Raw genomic sequence first — 21,761 nt, forward strand, 5'->3', positions numbered from 1 at the left:
TTTATATCCTGTAACTTTACTATATTCATTGATTGGCTCTATTAATTTTCTGGTGGAGTCTTTAGGGTTTTCTATGTAGAGGATCATGTCATCTGCAAATAGTGAGAGTTTTACTTCTTCTTTTCCAACTTGGATTCCTTTTATTTATTTTTTTTTCCAATTTTATTTATTTATTTATTTTTTAAACTTTACAATATTGTATTGTTTTTGTGCTCTGATTGCTGTGGCCAAAACTTCCAAAACTATGTTGAATAGTAGTGGTGAAAGTGAGCACCCTTGTCTTTTTCCTGACTTTAGGGGAAATGCTTTCAATTTTTCACCATTGAGGATAATGTTTGCTGTGGGTTTGTCATATATAGCTTTTATTATGTTGAGGTATGTTCCTTCTATTCCTGCTTTCTGGAGAGTTTTTATCATAAATGGATGTTGAATTTTGTCAAAGGCTTTCTCTGCATCTCTTGAGATAATCATATGGTTTTATTTTTCAATTTGTTAATGTGGTGTATTACATTGATTGATTTGCAGATACTGAAGAATCCTTGCATCCCTGGGATAAAGCCCACTTGGTCTTGGTATATGATCTTTTTAATGTTGTTGGATTCTGATTGCTAGAATTTTGTTAAGGATTTTTGCATCTATGTTCATCAGTGATATGGGCCTGTAGTTTTCTTTTTTTGTGGGATCTTTGTCAGGTTTTGGTATTAGGGTGATGGTGGCCTCATAGAATGAGTTTGGAAGTTTACCCTCCTCTGCAATTTTCTGGAAGAGTTTGAGTAGGATAGCTGTTAGCTCTTCTTGAAATTTTTGGTAGAATTCAGCTGTGAAACCGTCTGGACCTGAGTTTTTGTTTGCTGGAAGATTTTTGATTACAGTTTCAATTTCCGTGCTTGTGATGGGTCTGTTAAGATTTTCTATTTCTTCCTGGTTGAGTTTTGGAAAGTTGTACTTTTCTAAGAATTTGTCCATTTCTTCCACGTTGTCCATTTTATTGGCATATAATTGCTGATAGTAGTCTCTTATGATCCTTTGTATCTCTGTGTTGTCTGCTGTGATGTCTCCATTTTCATTTCTAATTTTATTGATTTGATTTTTCTCCCTTTGTTTCTTGACGAGTCTGACTAATGGTTTGTCAATTTTATTTATCCTTTCAAAGAACCAGCTTTTGGCTTTGTTGATTTTTCTATGGTCTCTTTTGTTTCTTTTGCATTTATTTCTGCCCTAATTTTTAAGATTTCTTTCCTTCTACTAACCCTGGGGTTCTTCATTTCTTCCTTTTCTAGTTGCCTTAGGTGTAGAGTTAGGTTATTTATTTGACTTTTTTCTTGTTTCTTGAGGTATGCCTGTATGGCTATGAACTGCTTAGCACTGCTTTTACAGTGTCCCACAGGTTTGGGGTTGTGTTTTCATTTTCATTCGTTTCTATGCATATTTTGATTTCTTTTTTGATTTCTTCTGTGATTTGTTGGTTATTCAGCAGCGTGTTGTTCAGCCTCCATATGTTGGAATTTTTAATAGTTTTTTTCCTGTAATTGAGATCTAATCTTACTGCACTGTGGTCAGAAAAGATGCTTGGAATGATTTCAATTTTTTTGATTTTACCAAGGCTAGATTTATGGCCCAGGATGTGATCTATCCTGGAGAAGGTTCTGTGTGCGCTTGAGAAAAAGGTGAAATTTATTGTTCAAATTAAAAGCTTCTGCACAACAAAGGAAACTATAAACAAGGTGAAAAGACAGCCTTCAGAATGGGAGAAAATAATAGCAAATGAAGCAACTGACAAACAGCTAATCTCAAAAATATACAAGCAACTCCTGCAGCTCAATTCCAGAAAAATAAACGACCCAATCAAAAAATGGGCCAAAGAACTAAATAGACATTTCTCCAAAGAAGCCATACAGATGGCTAACAAACACATGAAAAGATGCTCAACATCACTCATTATCAGAGAAATGCAAATCAAAACCACAGTGAGGTACCATTTCACGCCGGTCAGAATGGCTGTGATCCAAAAGTCTATAAGCAATAAATGCTGGAGAGGGTGTGGAGAAAAAGGAACCCTCTTACACTGTTGGTGGGAATGCAAACTAGTACAGCCACGATGGAGAACAGTGTGGCGATTCCTTAAAAAACTGGAAATAGAACTGCCTTATGATCCAGCAATTCCACTGCTGGGCATACACACTGAGGAAACCAGAATTGAAAGAGACACGTGTACCCCAGTGTTCATCGCAGCACTGTTTATAATAGCCAGGACATGGTAGCAACCTAGATGTCCATCAGCAGATGAATGGATAAGAAAGCAGTGGTACATATACACAATGGAGTATTACTCAGCCATTAAAAAGAATACATTTGGATCAGTTCTAATGAGGTGGATGAAACTGGAGCCTATTATACAGAGTGAAGTAAGCCAGAAAGAAAAACACCAATACAGTATACTAACCCATATATGTGGAATTTAGAAAGATGGTAATGATAACCCTGTATGTGAGACAGCAAAAGAGACACAGATGTATAGAACAGCCTTTCAGACTCTGTGGGAGAGGGGAGGAGGGGTTGATTTGGGAGAATGGCATTGAAACATGTATAATATCATATATGAAACGAACTGCCAGTCCAGGTTTAATGCAGGATACAGGATGCTTGGGGCTGGTGCACTGGGATTACCCAGAGGGATGGTACGGGGAGGGAGGTGGGAGGGGGGTTCAGGATGGGGAGCATGTGTACACCCATGGTGGATTCATGTTGATGTATGGCAAAACCAATACAATATTGTAAAGTAATTATCTCCAATTAAAATAAATAAATTTAAATTAAAAAACAAGAAAATTGAAGGAAGAAAGGAAGAAAGGGATGGGAATGGTTAGAAAGGAAGGGTGGGAGTCTGCTAAATCCTAGCTTTATACAATGTATTATAAAGTGTTATAAAGCATCTTTATGTCTTCTCTCTCCATAGACTATAAGCGTCATGCAGGCCAAGGGATTGTTTTTCATGCCTATCTCATCCAGAACTCTCAACACAGTATCTTGAAAATAGCAGATGAACAAACACTTGAAAATGAATTGAGCAAATTAAATGATATATATTTATTTGTAAGATGATTTAATGTCTGTCACCATACTGAATTCTAAACTTCATAAAAACAGGAAATGGGTTTGTTATTACTATTTGTTATTATTATTTTGTCACTATCAGTTTATAAAGTACTTGCTGCAATAAATGATTATGTTGGACTTCAGGGAAGAACCTTCCAAAGGTATCTATATCCTTATGTAGTTTGGCCCATAAGTAATACCCCCTATATAATAATGAAAAGAAATAAGCTCAAATAACATTGCTGTGAATAAGACCATCGATTTTTCAGTAGATGACACTGTGGATATCAGTTGCTTTACCTTGTACTATATAACATTCCTGAAAACTTGTAAACATAACGGCTGTTTGAAAATTGCAATAATAAAGGTCCTTTTACACTAGGATATTATGCATTTAAAGTATCCTTCAGAATATTTTGAATACATACAATCATAACGCATCACTGGTTATTCTCAACATATGCCATGACAGTCTTTTTTCTTGGAACTCCGAAGACTTCAGACAGACTGGGTTTGCCTCCAAGAGGCCAGAGAGCCATCCAAAGTCAGGTCACTGTAAGAATTAGGACTGAGCATGCAGAATGTTGCCTGGCCACAGAACTCTCAGAGTTGCCTGTGAGGTTATCCAAACAAGCACTTTTCACCGACAGTGAGAAATTGCAAGATGTAGCCATCCCATGTTGAGAGAGCTTCTTGCTATTTCTGCTGTCATCTTGATTTTTCCCTTTTTGAGTGTGTAACAAAGAAAATGGATCCCATGGGACAACTCTCACACTTGTTACCCTCCATTTCCTCAGTCTAACTGAGTGTAAGTAATGGAACTGTGTTTTAATGGCCCACTATCCCAAACGCCCTCCTAACCCTTTGGCAGAGATGGTTTGTAGCTGACAAATATGACAGGCAAGGCTAACGAACCCTTAGGCCAGCAATATTCTCATCTTTAATCCATCATAGACATCAAAAAATAATGAGATTTCTTGAAACAGTGCCAGCAGTGAGCTCATATGACACTGAGATGATAAATTTACTCAACCACTTACAAAGAGGTAGCCAGCACACTGAAAGACCTGGGTAATTTCATAACACAGAGTGGTACAGTGTGAAAAACATGGATGCTTCACTGTATTTTCTGAATGGTATCTAGACCCAGATTGTAGTACATTTCCATTTTTAATCGTGCTAGTCATTTTTTATTTCTTAGTATCTTGCATGGGAGATTAATTCTGCTCTCCTTCTCCGGGAGATGCTGAGAAGAGAGATATTCAAGCCCATGTGTACCATGCTGTTGATGCTGCAAAAGTGCAATAAAATGGGATATTGAAAAGAAGATGAATTTCAAGCTTTTTTTCTTTTTCTTTTTTAATGATTTAAGTTGAACTGATCTAACCTAGAGGAATTGAAGAGGTTTTGAAATTGCCCCAACCATTGATCCTTTGACAGGGAAGTGCAGCTGACTCTAGGCCATTGTGGGGAAACATGTTTCTTTTCATCAAAGTTTACAATTTTGATTTGAGAAAAAGAACTGAATACGGAAACATATGTATATTTTTCTTACGTTTCACAAGGCTCTACAGCTATTTCTTTTCTACTTTACATCTATATGCAAAGGATGTAAGTTTCCAACATCAGGGGAAAATCAGTCACTTAGTGACTGCTGACAATGAAACGGAAACAAATTGTTCCGAAATAGTTAAAACTCTGCACTGGTTACTATGATTAGAACATCTTAGTTCTGTCATTTTAATTATATCGTTTAGCTTACAAAAGCACCTTTAACTGCATGATATCAGAATGACCTCAGAAGACTGGCCCATTGGGTATCTGACACCCTGGCCACAGCACTTGAAGAGGAAGTTCAGGGTGCTGCCCAGCGTTGCCACTCCACTGCAGTTGTCTCTAGTCTCCCATGAGGCTAGAGCTGCTATCTGAAGTTCCAGAAGAAGAGATCTCTTACCTGACGTCTGCTTTATTTCTTGAAAAAAGCACCCACATCTGAGAGGAAAGGGATACTTCTGATGCCTTAAGGTAATATGCAAAAACTGATTAAATACTTGCTACTCAAAGTGTGGTCTGCAGCCAGGAGCATCTGCATCACCTAAGTGCTTATTGGAATTATAGGATTGCAAACCCCATCCTACGTCTCATGATTCAGCTTCTGTATTTTAACAAGACACCCAAGTGATTTGTACTTAAATTAGGATTCTAGAAACACTGGATTAGATAGCTTGGATTGAAGGAGAAAGATGCAAAGGAAATAAAGGTACTGATGACTAAGAAAAAACACAGAGAAAGCAGGTCTAAAACAAAACAGTATATTCCAAACAGCTTCCTGGGGTTTTAGTTTATTATTACATCATGAATGATGAGGTATATTTATGGTTCAGTTCAGTTCAGTCACTCAGTCGTGTCCAACTCTTTGAGACCCCATGAACCACAACACGCCAGGCCTCCCTGTCCATCACCAACTCCCGGAGTCGACCAAAACCCATGTCCACTGAGTCAGTGATGCCATCCAACCATCTCATCCTCTGTTGTCTCCTTCTCCTCCTGCCCTCAATCTTTCCCAGCATCAGAGTCTTTTCAAATGAGTCAGCTCTTCACATCAGGTGCCCAAAGTATTGGAGTTTCAGCTTCAGCATCAGTCCTTCCAATGAACACCCAGGACTGATCTCCTTTAGGAAGGACTGGTTGGATCTCCTTGCAGTCCAAGGGACTCTCAAGAGTCTTCTCCAACACCACAGTTCAAAAGCATCAATTCTTCAGATCTCAGCTTTCTTTATAGTCCAACTCTCACATCCATACGTGACTACGGGGAAACCATAGCCTTGACTAGACGTATCTTAGTGGTTCAACTCTAATTGTACTAAGAAAGTGTTTAATTCATAGGAAAATGTTTCCTTTTGGATTTTAAATTTATGTTCAAGAGTGAGATTTATAGAAGTATTCACCCCATAGGTGAGGAAAAACAAAGTTTTCATATTCAAGAAGGAGAATTTATTTATTTATCAAATCTATATGTGTCCTCACAGACAATTAAGACTCCTTTTGAGAGCTTTCTTTGTGCTCCTTAAGAAAAACCAAGTCCAATATATAGTTAATTAACTTCCCAGGGTGATAGGTAAAAGAAACACTAGGGAAATATCATGTGTATGTGTGTGTTTGTATGTGTGTGTATGTGTGTTTACATTTGGAATCTGAATGCTAAGAAACTGAAGATGAGAAAATAATTTGTATCTTCATTTTTCATTGAGAGCTTGATTCAAAGGCACCACCAGTATTCCTCATAGTTCAAACCATTTTATAGATATAAGCCAAATACGGTCCTTTCTTACTTAAGTCTCAACCTAACTCCTTACCTTCTATGCAAGCAGGGACTAAAGCTCTGGCCCCTGGTCACATTGTTCCTGGGAATCTGAGCAGAGCACAGTGTTGGGTCAAAGCTGGCCCACAGATTTCAGAGTGAGATGGTGAGAATAAAATCCACGAGCTAAAGCTAGAACACTTATCCAACTAGACCGCAAAAACGCACATCACAGTGAATGCTTGAGCGGAGAGAGCAGAACAGATGAAAGGAAGAGGGTAGAAATGAAAGCCATCTGAACAGAGGACATACATTCAAAATGAGAGTGCGAACGGAATATAAGTTGAGCCCCTGAAGTGCTGAAGTGCAGGGAAAAGACCCTTTTCCCTCCTGCTTCCTTAGTTGGAGAGGGAGTAGTATATTAAAGAAACTGAGATCATTCAGATAGCCTGGGGACAGAGTGATGGGATGAATAGGTCCTGGCATACACAGAGGCAGAGAATTGTGGGGTGAAAGAATTGGTGGTCTTTGTAACCCAAATGGAAGCCAACTCCCAGCAGAGATGCTAGTGCACCTGTCAAGGGAAGCCTTGTGGAAAGACTCTCTTGTTCGCAATTCTCACTTAGGTGTCTGTTCATGAATTGCACCAGTTTTTGGTCCACCAAAGGATGCCCCAATGATCCCTCTAGGCCCAAAGAACTAGTAAGTACTCTCTTCAGATGGTCAGTTGCTGGAGAGCTATTATTCAAGGACAAATGTGGGCAAAAACCAGTTAGGAAGCAAAGTTGTTTTCCATGAAGGGGCTTTGAGTGGATAGTCATCAATGACAATTCTGTGGTGAAGAGTTAACTGAATTCACTCATCTTAACAAGTGGAAATTATATAAACTCGAGTCTCTTCAAGTTCATTAATAACATGATCCAATTTATATGTTAGCAGTGGTGTGGGGTAGAAGAGTGGCAGATAGTGGACAAATGTTACAATTTTTGAGGGCTTTGAAAGCTCCAAAAACTGTTCCAAAGGAAAAAAAAAAATAGTTGGTTTGGTTATGCTGGGAGGTGAAAATCGCGTCTTGTGTGAGGAAGATAGTATTAAATGGAGTAGTGTCCTAGAGCAGTTAGGATTTGAAAGAGAATACAGAAGGAAGTTCTGCACTGTTTCCATCTTCTGGATAAGAGGATGGTCTTGTATGGTTTAAATTCAGCAAAGTGTAGATGCCGGTTTCTGCTGAATGTGGGCCACCACCATGGATTCCACACACATGGGGAAGTTGGCCACCTAGTCCAGTTGGAAGCAGAGCTTCCCCACCTAGTATATCATTCTCTCCACGGACATCAGCAAGTGGTTAGCCTGGGCAGGCAAAGCAATGAAGCTTTATTTTGTGTTCATATCATCAGTGTGAGGTCTAAAGGCAGAGCATCAAGGAGAATAGAAGAGTTATTACTAGAGTGATTCTGATGCTGACTGGGAGGTCTCCTAATTCAGAAGATCTGGAAAGCTCAGGCAATTCAGCCAGCTGTGCATTCAGAACTTCCCTGAAGCCTTCCTGGACCTGGGCCTACACAATTGAGTCATTTCCTCTTTTGTGTCCTAAAATTAGGGCCAGAATTCCACAAGGGAACAGGTCATTGATTCTCCCCCAATCACACAGCTGGCTGTATCCAGGGATGAAGCTGTGAAAAGTGTTGCTCAGCACTACTTGGATATAAGGTGTCTTCAACAAGCAGACTCTCTGGCAAGAGGAGGGTATGACCCAGTTACCTGGCTTCCATGTGTAGTATGAGACCAGGAAGTTGCTATGTACATTTATCTGGAAGATGGCCTTGTGGGGAGACCAGCAGTAGTGATGTCTCTGTGATGGACCCAAGTTCAGAGACCAATCTAGTTTTAGCTTTGATGCATAAACTGTCTATGGCTATTAAGTGATCACAGCATAACACTGAAGTGTTCTGTCCTGGAAAACCCTGGCACATCCTCATCAGCTGGAACAGAATGCATATAACATGAGTATACAGTGCAGAGCTGTCTATTAGCAATAGACCTGAGAACTGAGTCAAGCGGTAGACACAAGAACTGGTTCCTCAGGGAAAAACTGTGTATGTAATTTCTGGTTTACTTTCAGATCCTTTCCATGACCTTTTCATGCTCTGCTCTGCATTGTAGGTGGCTGATCCTGCAAGTTGCTTTCATAGATTCTTCTCCCATTGGCTTCTGGCTAATCCTGATCAATGGGAAGCATGGGTGGGAGACCCGGGAGGTGGCAAAATGAAAGACATCAGAGTATTTATCTTTACCTTTTCTGCTCCCTGCAGTCTTTAACACTGGCCGTTGCCTCTTCAATAGTCCCAGTCAATCCATATAGTCTGTGAGCTTTAGTAGCATCTTCTCCCTGTGTCTTTGCATGCTTAGTAATGCTAGCAGCTTCTGCTTTGTTAATTTTTGCTGCTTCTTTTGCTTTTTAGCCCTCTGAACTCTTTTAAACTAATCCCCTAAATAAAGTACTCTTTATTTAAACCCTTGGCATGGGCTATCAGGTACAAGTGACTGTCAAAGCCTCTTCCTTGGGCACAAAGGAGTGGAGAATATGGGATGTGGGTTGGGGATGCATGATCATCGGCTCATTTCAGCATGAAGATGGGATGGAATCAAGAGAGCTGAGTCATCGATTCTAGGGGCAGAACTGAAAGTAAGCCTCACAATCAGACTGATTAGAAAGTTGACATGCAAGGTGCTAGGCAGAAAGAAGGAAAGTAGTGTCACTCAATAACCTACCTAGGTGGGGTCACAATAACAGTTTTTAAAAATTAAATGTTGACAATAAAACCTCTAAAGTCAATATAATGTTTATTAAACATTGCCAAAAATGATGCAATGGAGAGGTTATGTTGTATAATACACAATGGAATTCTCCTATTCTCCTCTCTATTCAGCGTCTCATTCACCATGACCGTCCCTCTACAAATTCTTTCTCTTTCTCCCTCTCCCACTCCTTTCCTTCTCCCTTTCTTTCTCCTCCTTCTGGTCCAAACCATCTGCACTCCTCTTTTTTCTTCTGTTTCCCCTCTGTGCCCTCTGTGAAAAGGAGAAGACTTTTCATATGTAGATCAGTCCAAGAAGATACACGATGACTTACGATTCATCGTATTTTCTTATATCCCTTTCACACAAGGTAACATAAATCAAAATGAACACTGTTGATATTAGGTCAGAATAGATTGTCCTGAGAGGAAAAGAAAAGATAATCCCAGAGATATTGTGCTCAACAAGGCTGGAAGTGACCTTTGGTATGATGATTTTTAGGGCTTCCCTCATAGCTCAGTTGGTAAAGAATCTGCCTGCAATGCAGGAGACCTGGGTTCGATTACTGGGTCAGGAGGATCCCCTGGAGAAGGAAATGGCAACCCACTCCAGTATTCTTGCCTGGAGAATCCCATGGTCAGAGGAGCCTGGCGAGCTACAGTCCATGGGGTTGCAAGTGTCGAACATGACTTAGCGACTAAAGAGAGAGAGATGATGATTTTTGCCTTTTCGCTACAAAGGGAGAACTCTTAATGACCCTGAGCTGATTTAGATATTTGGGCTCCAAAACAAGACATGGAAACCAACTATTCAGAGTTCAGAGCATGTACATGCAGAGGGATAATTTAGGCAATGGACAGGTTTCTAATGCCTCTCAGAGAACACACTCAATGAATATTTGTGAATGAACACAAAACACCTAAAATACAGAACACAGCCTCACCAAGAGTTTTAGAGAAAAATAACTACTGAATATCAATATGTTGCTATGGTAAAACTCATTCATAATTCCAAAATGGAATATGAGAAACAGGTCTTGTAGGAAAAGAGAGTTGAAATCCCTTTCCTCATTTTCTGTGTAACAGGTAAACTCCCTCAATCCCCACTGACTCAGCTACCAATTACTGACAATGTCTCCCTGAGAAAGAATTAAATTAAAGTACTCTGAAGAATGGGCTATGGCTCCAAGGGGATCAGGTAAATAGGTGTTGCCAGGGAGACACTCCTAGTCTGGAAGCAAACTTAAATATTCCCCTTTTTCTTTAATATGGTCCCAGAGAGTTGTTGATCAGCTTCAGCTTATTGCTTCTGATCAGATGTTACTTATCCTTAGTATTCTGCACTTTTGCAGAAAATCCTTCCATTCTTTCCTATCCTATTCTAGCTTTAAAACAAACTCATATCTCTTTGGAGGGTACTAATTTGTTTATCAGTAGCAAGATATGAGGAAAGGTATTAGAAGCAAAAATTATAACAATTTGATATGTTCTCAAGTATGTTTAAAGTATAGTTAAACATAATGTGGAGTCTATACACAGTATACTTAGTCGTGAAAAACTGAATGCTTTCCACACAAGACAGGAGCAAAGCAAAGATGTACTCATTCACAACTTCTATCAATATTATTCTAGAAGTCCTAGCTAATGAAATAACACAAGAAAAGCAAAGCAAGAAATATAGCTGTCTTTATCTATATGGAATATCCCAAAGAATTAACAAAAAGTTCCTGAAGCTAAAATCAAATATAGTAAGGTCATCAGCTACAAGGCTGACATACAAATGTTAATTATCATTCTTTAATATTTGAGCAATAAGAATAACAATGTCACAAAAGCAACAAAAAATTAAACTGAATCTAACAAAGTATGTAGAGAAAAGAAGAGAAGCTGAAGGCAAAGGAGAAAAGGAAAGATATACTCATTTGAATGCAGAGCTCCAAAGACTAGCAAGGAGAGATAAGAAACCCTTCTTAAGTGAACAATGCAAAGAAATGGAGGAACACAATGCCTTGGGAAAGACTAATGATCTCTTCAAGGAAATGAGAGATAACAAGGGAACATTTCATGCAAAACGGGGCACAAAAAGGACAGAAATGGGATCGACCTAACAGAAGTAGAAGATATCAAGAAGAAGTGGCAAGAATAAAGCAAGAAATATATAAAAACATCTCTTAATGACACGTGTGATCACTCATCTAGAGCCTGGAGTAGGAAGTCAAATTGGCCTCATGAAGCATTACTATGAACAAAGGTAATGCAGGTGATAAAATTCCAGCTGAGCTATTTCAAATTCTAAAAAATAAATGATGCTGTTGAAGTGCTGCACACAATATGGCAGCAAATTTGGAAAACTCAGCAGTGGCCACAGGACTGGAAAAAGTCAGTTTTTATTCTGATCCCAAAGAAGGGCAATGCCAAAGAATGTTCAAACTACTGCACAATTTCACTCATTTCACATGATAGCAAGATTATGCTAAAAATCCTTCAAGCAAGGTTTCACAGTATGTAAACTGAGAAATTCCAGATGCACAACTTGGATTTAGAAAAAGAAGAGGAACCAGAGATCAAATTGAAAACATCTGTTGGATCATTGAAAAAGCAAGAAAATTCCAGAAAAACATCTGCTTCACTGAGTACATTAAAGTTTTTTGCTGTGTGGATCACAACAAACTGTGATCCACAGAGTCAAAAGCTTCAGACAATGGCTTTAGGAAGAATTTAGGAAAATTCTTAGAGATGGAAGTAGCAGACCACCTCACCTGCCTCCTGGAAAGCCTGTATGCAGGGCAAGAAGCAACAGTTAGAACTGGACATGGAACAATGGACTGATTCAAAATTGGAAAAGGAGTATGCCAAGGCTATATGTTGTCAACCTGTTTATTTAACTTACACGCAGAGTACATTAAGTGAAATGCTTGGCTGGATGAAGTTCAAGCTGGAATCAAGATTGCAGGGAGAAATATCAACAACCTCAGATATGTAGATGATACCACTCTAATGGCAGAAAGTGAAAAGGAACTAAAGAGCCTCTTGATGAAGGTGGAAGAGGAGGGTGAAAAGCTGGTTAAAACTCAACATTCAAAACACTAAGATCGTGGCATCTGGTCCCATAACTTTGTGGCAACTAGATGGGGAAAAATGGAAACAGTGACAGACTTTAATTTCTTGGGCTACAAAATCACTGCAGATGGTGACTGTAGCCATAAAATTAAAAGATGCTTGTTCCTTGGAAGAAAAGTTATGACAAACCTAGACAGTGTATTAAAAAGCAGACATCACTTAGCTGACAAACATCCGTATAGTCAAACATGGTTTTTCTAGTTGTCATGTACGGATGTTAAGAGTGGTGGCATAAAGAAGTCTGAGCGCTGAAGAATTGATGCTTTTGAACTGTGGTGCTGGAGAAGACTCTTGAGAGTTCCTTGGACATTAAAGATATCAAATTAGTTAATCCTAAAGGAAATCAATCCTGAATTTTCACTAGAAGAACTGATGCTCAAGTTGAAAATCCAATATTTTGGCAAAGACTGATGCAAAGACTCGACTCACTGTAAAAGACCCTGATGTTGGGAAATATTGAGGGCAGGAGGAGAAGTAGGTGACAGAGGATGAGACAGTTGAATGGCATCACTGACTCAATGGACATGAGTTTGAACAAACTCCGGGAGACAGTGAAGGACAGGGAAGCCTGGCATGCTGCAGTCCTTAGGGTCGCAGAGTCAGACATGACTGAACAACAAAGTATGTACAGAATGTATATGCTAAAAACCATAGAACTCTGGAAACCAAAGGAAACCTAAATGAATGGAATGCTATTTACATGAACTGAAATGCACACTATTGTAAAGATATTCATTCTTTCCCATTTGATCTATAGATTCAATATAATCATAGTTAAAATCCTAGCATGATATTTTGGAGATATTGAAAAATGGATTCTAAAGTTTACATGTCAAGGTAAAGGACCTATAATAGCCAATACATATTTAATAAGAAAAAAAAAAAAACTGGAGAATTTATTTATCACCTGAGTTCAAAACCTATTATAAATCTCAGTAATCATGATAGTGTGGTATTGAGGAAAGACTACACACGTAGATACATCGACAGAATAGAAAACCCCAAAAGAGAAAACCCACATAAATAAAATGGCTCTTCATAAAGCAAAAGCAATTCAATAGAGAATTTGTTGTTGTTGTTTTTTTTTTTTTTCAATAAAGGAGGATAGAACAATTGGTTGCCCAAATTAAAAAAAAGATAATCTGGATAAAAACCTTACAATTTTCACAAAAATTAAGTCAAATGGATCATAAGCCCAAATGTAAAGACAAAACTATTAAAATTCTAGAAAATAATAGAGAAAGAATTTAAGTGACCTTGGGCTTGATGCTGAGTTTTCAGATACAACATCAAAAGAATAACCCGTGAAATTAAAATTCTAAGGCTAGAACTATAATTTTTTTTTAAAAAAATATGTTTTATGAAAAGTACTATTAAAAGAAATTAAAAACAAGATACAGGGATTTCCCTGGTGGTCCAGTGATTAAGAATCTGCTTTGCAGTGAAGGGGACATGGGTTCAATCCCTAGTCAGGGAACTAAGATCCTGCCTGCTGTAGAGCAATTAAGCCTATGCACCATGACTACTGCGCAATTGTGCCACAATTAGAGAGTCTGTGAACCACAAGGAAAGATCCCGCATGATGCAACAAAGATCCTGCGTGCTGCAACTAAGACTCAATGCAGCCAAATAAATTAATTTAAAAACATTTTTTAAAGATACATACAGAAAATAGTTGGAATATGAGGAAAAATATGCCCAATAAGGTATATGTTTTCAATCTATATAAAATGCTCGAAACTAACAACAAGGAAACAAACAGCCCAATTTAAAATAAAAACAGACAATATATATAAAGCAACATCTCACCAGAGAAGACACAGAAATGACAAATAAGCATATGAAAGATGTTCAGCATCTTATTACATTAAGGAACTGTAAATTAAGACAATAACATACCAGTACATGCTGCTGCTGCGGCTAAGTCGCTTCAGTCGTGTCCGACTCTGTGCCACCCCATAGAGTTGAAGCACAGGGGGGTTTTTTAGGGTGGTTAAAGGTCTGCGTGGGATGCATACAGGATACATAACTTTATGCATGTGTGAAAACTCATAGAAATTTATAGCAAAAGGAGGAAACCTTACTGTTTGAAAATTTAAAAAAAAATAGGTTAGTGGATTCCAGGATGGAATGAAGAATCATGAAATAATTGACTTGTATTATAAATATCTTAAATAATCTCATTTAAGGAAATTGGGGGGAAGTGCAGACCCACGTAAGTTTGGAAATGAACAGAGTCTATAAGAAGAAAGGCAAAATAAATTGCACATGCATTACATGTATGTACACACATGCATTGGACTCTAGCTGATAAATTTGAATCCCATGCATAGGGGTTACCGATTCTAACACTGTTTCACAGATACTCACTTAACAAGTAAATGATGGCAGATGGTGGTAATTAGATATCTCATTTTTAGGGTAAGAACTTTCAGAAAAGAAAGGGGAGGAAGTTGGAATAATCCACATATTAATAGTAATGGATTAGAGTTGGAGATTTCCACATGAATTCATATTGCTTAATGTAAATACATATGACTACCTATAGAAATATTTATAGATATGTATATCTATATGTTAGTATGTTGCTGTTGTTGATTAGTTGCTAAAGTGAAGTGAAGTCACTCAGTCGTGTCTGACTCTTTGCAACCCCATGGTCTGTAGCCTAATAGGCTGCTCCGTCCACAGGATTTTCCAGGCAAGAATACTGGAGTGGGTTGCCATTTCCTTGCTAAGTCATGTCCAACTCTTTTACAACCCCATGAACTGTAGCCTGCCAGGCTCCTCTGTCCATGGGATTTCCCAGGCAAGAATACTGAACTGGGTTGCCATTTCCTTCTCCAGGGGATCTTCCTAACCCAAGGATTAAGCCCACATCTCCTGCATTGGCAGACAGATTCTTCACCACTGAGCCACCAGGGAAGCCCACACAAGTTAGTATGCATGCATATAGTTCCCTGCTCTGCCATTTGAGAGGGCAGTGACACCCCGAGAGCAATGAGCACATCTAATGCCATAACATGACTTTTGCTACCATTTCTCAGTGAAAGCGACCAGAGTTCATTCCTAGGACTTGAAGGATAAGATAAGAAGATAAGTCTAGAATATCATGTAGCGCCATAGGGTAACAAAGTGCTAGAAAAAAAATATTGATGTCCATTGATCAAAGGACATCAGAAGCTCAGCTCTGTGTTCTGTGATGACCTAAAAGGGTGGGATGGGAGGGGTTGGAGGGAGGCTCAAGAGGGAGGGGATATATGTACGTGTAAAGCTGGTTCACTTTGTTGTAGAGCAGAAACTAACACATCATCTTAAAGCAATTTTACTTCAATAATAAAATAAAATAAAATTGCAAAGGACACAGGAGTCAACTGAAAGTGCTTCCATGGTCAAAGCCATAACAATTTGAGCAACAAAATAAGGTTGTATTAGGCTGTAACATAATACATACAATAAATACCCATGCGTTCATATTCATACAAGTAAATAACTGAGCAAAAAATCAATGGTGGAGACACATCTCTCATGCAACAGAATTCCAAGAATTTATTTAGACAACTCTGCCTTCAAGGAGACAGAGCACTCCTCCCACAGCTTAAGTCTGGGCTGTGCAATAATCAAAGAGGACAGCATGTTAAGCAGAAAAAACAGTAGGGTTTATAAAGAAAAAACCTGACAAATGCTGCCTCAGCTAGGTGACGAAGGTCAACAGCACCGTGATAAGTCATGTTGATAGCATGTTTCCTTAATATGTTGTAATGGAAATAACACTTTACCCTGTGGTTTCCCTCTCCAAAACCGACAATCTTATTTTAATCGTGAGAGACACACACATCATGAAAATTCAATTAGAGAGAGATTCTGCAAAACACCACCTGATCGGTACTTGTCAAAACTGTCAAGATCATCAAATACAAGAAAACTGTGTAACTATCACAGATAAGAGTAGTCTAAAGAAATAGAATAACTAAATTTAATGTGGTATCCTGGATAGAATCCTGGAAAGAAAATGAACATTAGGTGAAAATTAAGAAACTCTGAATAAAAGTATAGACTTTGTTTATTAAGAAGGTCCCAATATTGGTTCATTCATTCTAATAAGACTTTCATACTAATGTAACATGATAAGAATTGGGGAAAGTAGGTGTGAGGTCTATGGGCACTCTGTCTGTGTGTGTGTGTGTGTGTGCCAAGTCACCTCAGTCGTGTCTGACTCTTTGTAACCCTATGGACTATAGTCCCATCAGGCCCCTCTGTCTGGAGTGGGTTGCCATGTCCTCTTCCAGGGGATCTTCCCAACCCAGGGACTGAACCCAGGTCTCTCATGTCTCCTGCATTGGCAGGCAGGTTCTTTACCACTAGCGCCACTTGGGAAGCCTCATGCACTCTCTGTACCATTTTGCAATTTTTCTACAAATCTAAATCTGTTCTGAAAAATAAAATTCATTGAAAACATCATGTAGAAGAATGGATAGAATTACAGAATAAATATTATTTAGCTGTGATTTAATGATTATTGAGGCCTTATAGGAGTACATATGTTTATTACAGTATTCTATTTACTTAGGTATATACTTGAAATTGTCCACAATAACACATTTTTAAAAAGTAGATTAACAATAAAAAACACTGGAAAAAAAAGTTGCCCCTTCCATTTGTTAGATGTTAATTAGAAATAGATACTACTATTTGTCTCACCATATTCATGAGAGCCTCAATCTCTTGGTAATTCTTTAGATTTTAGAAAGAGACTTTAATTAGCATGACTATATAATTTATTGCCCAGAGTGGGACATTCTGGCTACTAAAAGGGGATGCTATTAAGTAATTATACTGGGATAACAGGATTAATCTAGACAAAACAAGGATGCTCTATTTTTGATTCCCCCTTTCTTAACAAAACTTCTACAATTTCCTTCTTCCACCTCTAGCTATAGGAAAAGACAAAGTTTACTTAGATTAAAATAGTGAATTTGTGGGTGTTTGAGCCCTGAAATAAGATTTTCTACCATTATAGAAAAGCTAGTATCTTCTTAAATGTCTTCTTTCATTATCAAGAAGGATTTGGAAGTTTAATATGGAAATGGAGGTGAGAACCTCAGGATGTATTTGTAAAGAAACAGGACTGGTCAAAACACACCTCTTCTACTCACAGACTCAAGCATAAATCAGTTCAACCAACAAGTAGCCAAAGGTAGGTGGAGTTTATGGATCTGAGTTGGCATCAACTGCGCGAAAGTAGAATGTGGATGAAAGATATCTCAGTGTGATGATGTCATGGCAAATGGAACTTCACAGTCCTTTGGGACAGCAATTCCATAAAAGAGACATCCAAATTGACTTAATATGGGCTGTGACTTTAACAGAAATTTAACACTGGAAATATTTTCACGTAAAATAGCTATTAGTGTACAACTGACGTCTCATTACATGTCTGTAAACACCTCTAGGACAGCACTGTGTTTTACGGATCTTTGCTTTTAACAACCTTTAACAATATCCCCAACATTGTAAAGCTCAACGGAGTTCATAGACATGAGCAGTTACAAGTAAATTTCAATGCCTGGAAACCTTTACGTGGCAAGGCTTTGCCACTGGTTTGTAAAGAAGTACTTCACCAAAATTCACAGGCTGTAGGGTCTAAGCGGGACCCCCACCGATTGCATTTACACTGCATTTACAGTGGAACCTTGTCTTTGCCCAAACTACAATACTGTATCGTGTTCCCACTAATCTGGCAGTGTTATTTTATTGCTGAATCTGTCAAAGGATAGAAAAAGACAAGGGTGAGAAGATAAAGGGACAGAGAAAACAAGAATAGAAAATGGATGACAGGAGAAATAGCTTGAACTCTCTGTTGGGAAGCTCTGTTTATATCTGATGACACACGCACTCTGCATTACTTATAACTTCATGAATTCTCATCATATTCTATCTTCTCTCACCCTTCCTTTTCCCCTTCTGCTTGCAATCCATAAAATAATACTCAAAGAACAGAAATCAAAAAATAAAATATAAATATATTCCCCACAAATTTTCTTCTCTTGCAGATATATGCTTTTTTTTTTCTTTTAAATTTTCTTGTGTCTCTACTTCACCCATATTAGAACAGAAGCTCTGAGGGAAGATATTTTTAAAATTATTTTACTATCAGAGATATGAATTAAACATCAGCATACAGACTAACTATATTCAATTACCTTAAGATATTTTTTGAGAATGACTTCATTTACCAAGGTTTTTAATGACTTCCTATGTGTCAATCTCTGCGAATGTTTTCATCATTGTTACTTGCCTTCTTGGAGACAATCAATATTATTAAATGGTCTTCTCCTTTGGTAACAGGGTGCTTCATAATACTGTTCTTCCTATTTTTCAGCGTCTTTTTATTTTCAATCTCGAAAAAAAAAAAAAAAAAAAAAGACGATGTTCTTTCTCTTACTTGTTTTTTTTAATCTAAATGTAGATGGTTTTGTTCTCTTCGGCAAAATCAACAATTTTTAAGATGACTCCCAAGTCTGTACCTACAGCCATGGCCTCTGTTCAGTGTTTCAAACCTATTCAATGATAAGTTAGAAATCTTTATATAGATCTGGCAGAAACACACCAAGCTCAGCAAATCCTCAGTGAAGATCCAAAGTGCAGCCTTGGGAGCCACCTTCACATTTCTCTCTTAATCCACCCTCCTCATGTTTCACATTCTGTTGATCCTATCTCGAACGGGTCTCGTAAATCTCTTCCCTTCTGCCTTTACTATTTTAGACAATATCTGCCCTATCAAAATAGTTTCAAATGGATCACTCTGCTTTCACCTTCCTAATTATTGTTTCACTCTCATTCAACTCATTTTCCATGTAAATGCCCAGGTACACTTTTTCTGGGATGTAAATATGATCACATCTTTCTGCTGTTTTAAAATCTTCAGTGACTTCCTGTAGTTTTTAGAATAGAGTCAAATATAAAAATAAATTCTAGCCCTCTGTGCTTGCCATCCTACCTCGTGCCCGTGTGACTTGGCTTCTGCTTCTCCTGCCCACCTCAAACTCCCTGCCCACACTTCTTTGGCCAGGTAAGCATTCCTTAGTGACTCACTTTAAATTGGGCATTTTAGATGTATTTCCTGATTTTTTTCCAGGTTTAAGGTAAGAAGGATGCTCCTCTATCATATTTCTCTAATGCCCTATTTAGGTCACTTATTTCAGTGTATTAAAAGGCTTAATTTTCCTGTCTCATCAGATTGTGAGCAGTTTGAAGGAAGGAATTGTGTCTAACTCATCTGAAAATAGCTTGCATCTACTACATAGAAGATGCATAACTAACGTTACCACAATAAATGCATGATTGTTATCGCCTAACCATAGAAAAATCAGAATTTATTTTTTCCCAACCCTAGAAATCTGTTCACTGTATGTGAATATTATTTTATATAAGTAACGCGAGCTTCATCTTATTTTCACTGTTATATTTAGGCTTTTGCTAAAACATACTCCCAGCCTTAAGAAGTTATTTCTCTGCCACTTCAGAGGTAGCAGCAGCTGTTATATGTTTTCAGCCTTGAAAAAAAAAAAACTCAATATTTGGATGTGCTTGAAGGAATTAAAGTCTGTGTCTTTGGACAAAATAAGCATGCCATTCGCTACCCATCATCCCAGAGGTCTCCCCTGGGTGCTCACACTTCTGTCAGCGTGGTCAGCCTGACATCTGTTGCTTTCTCTCTCAAGACTTCTCCAGGGACTGTGTTAAATCGGATTAAAATATTCCAGTTTCTTTCCTGTATGTGAATTGCTTTAACCCGGATGACTTAATTTTGAAGTGAAATCAATAAAATTATACTGTCTTGACCTGAGTCTCTTACTAATTTTTACGTATCTTAATCATCTTCATTACAGCTTTTTTCAAGAGGGTAATGTGGTGGGAATTATAGGTGAGGCAGTCAGGGAGTCTAAACTCGAGGCTTTTTTTTTTTTTTTTTTAATTCATTAAGTTAGTTGCTGCCCATGAAACTTTCAATATCATTAAACACGCATCCTTTCCAGTAGCATATTGCTCCGTGGGGATATAAACTCTGTTAAGGGTTGAGTTCTGTTCTCTCAAAATTCATCTGTTCCAAATCTTCACTCTCAGTATCTCAGAATGTGCCCTTATTTGGAGATATCTTTATAGAAACAATCAAGTTAAAATTGATATCACTAGGGCCCTAAACCAATATAGATAGATATAGATAGATACACATTTTAGATGTTAAGAGTGTGTGTGTGTGTTTGCAACTCAGTCATGTCCGATTCTTTGTGACCCCATGGACTACCGCATGCCAGGTTCCTCTGTCTATAGGATATTCCAAGCAAGAATACCGAAGTCGGTTGCCATATACTTCTCCACGGGATTTTCCCAACCCAGGGATCGAACTTGCATCTCCTGCATTGGCAGGTTGGTTCTTTACCACTGGCACCACCAAATCAATATCATTGGTATCCTAATAACAAGGAAAAGTTTGGAGACACAGACACACACATACAGAAAGTAAGTGCTACGTGAAGACGAAAGCAGAGATCAGTGTGATGCATCTACATGCCAAGGAATGTTGAAGATTCTCAGCAAAGCAGTAGAAGCCAAGGAGAGAGGCATAGAATGATTTCTTGCTCATGGTCCCCGGAGAGAACTAATACTAATGTCATCTTAATTTAGTATGTCTAGCTTCCAGAACTGTGAGGCAATAAATTTCTGTTGTTCAAGCCATGCAGTTTGTGGTATTTTGTTATGGCAGCCCTAGAAAACTAATATAGACCCCTCCCATTTAATTATTTTCTCCACAAATCTTTGTGTGGTAAGCCATGGTCCTGTCTGCTCATGGAAAGACAGGTGAGCATATATAAGTTCTATGACACAGTAGGAATTTCAACCAAGTGATCATGAAAGAAGAAAGTTATGGCTCAAAACCCATACATTAGGCCTAGGTGATATCATTTTATGAGTAACAAGACTATTTATTTATTCAGCATATATTTAGTGACATATGTATCAGGCACTGTTAAAGATGCTGAGCATTTAGCAATGAACAAAACATAAGAAATAAATCTCTGTTCTCAAGGGGCTTACATTCTGGGAGAGGATCAATCAATAAACAAATAAATAAGTAAAATGAACATTGAGAATGCTAAAGCAGAAAAGAGAATAGGAAGTATGGTGAGAAGGAGGATTAATTTTAATCCATGGTCACAGAAGATCACAATAGAAGTTGCCATTTCAATGAAGATATGATATTGGTGAGGAATATAGATACCAGGGGGAAAGTATTCCAGACAGAAACAGCATCAAGGGCAGGGCTCTGAGGCAGGAGAATGTTTCAAGAATAAAAAGAAGACAAGTGTAAGTGAAACAGAGTAAGCAAGGGCCCGAGTCCTAAGAGACCAGGGTGTTACAGGCATTAAAATCTCCAAGAATTAGAG

Source organism: Bos indicus x Bos taurus, chromosome 7, assembly GCF_003369695.1.
Source record: "Bos indicus x Bos taurus breed Angus x Brahman F1 hybrid chromosome 7, Bos_hybrid_MaternalHap_v2.0, whole genome shotgun sequence".
In the NCBI taxonomy this organism is placed as follows: domain Eukaryota; kingdom Metazoa; phylum Chordata; class Mammalia; order Artiodactyla; family Bovidae; genus Bos; species Bos indicus x Bos taurus.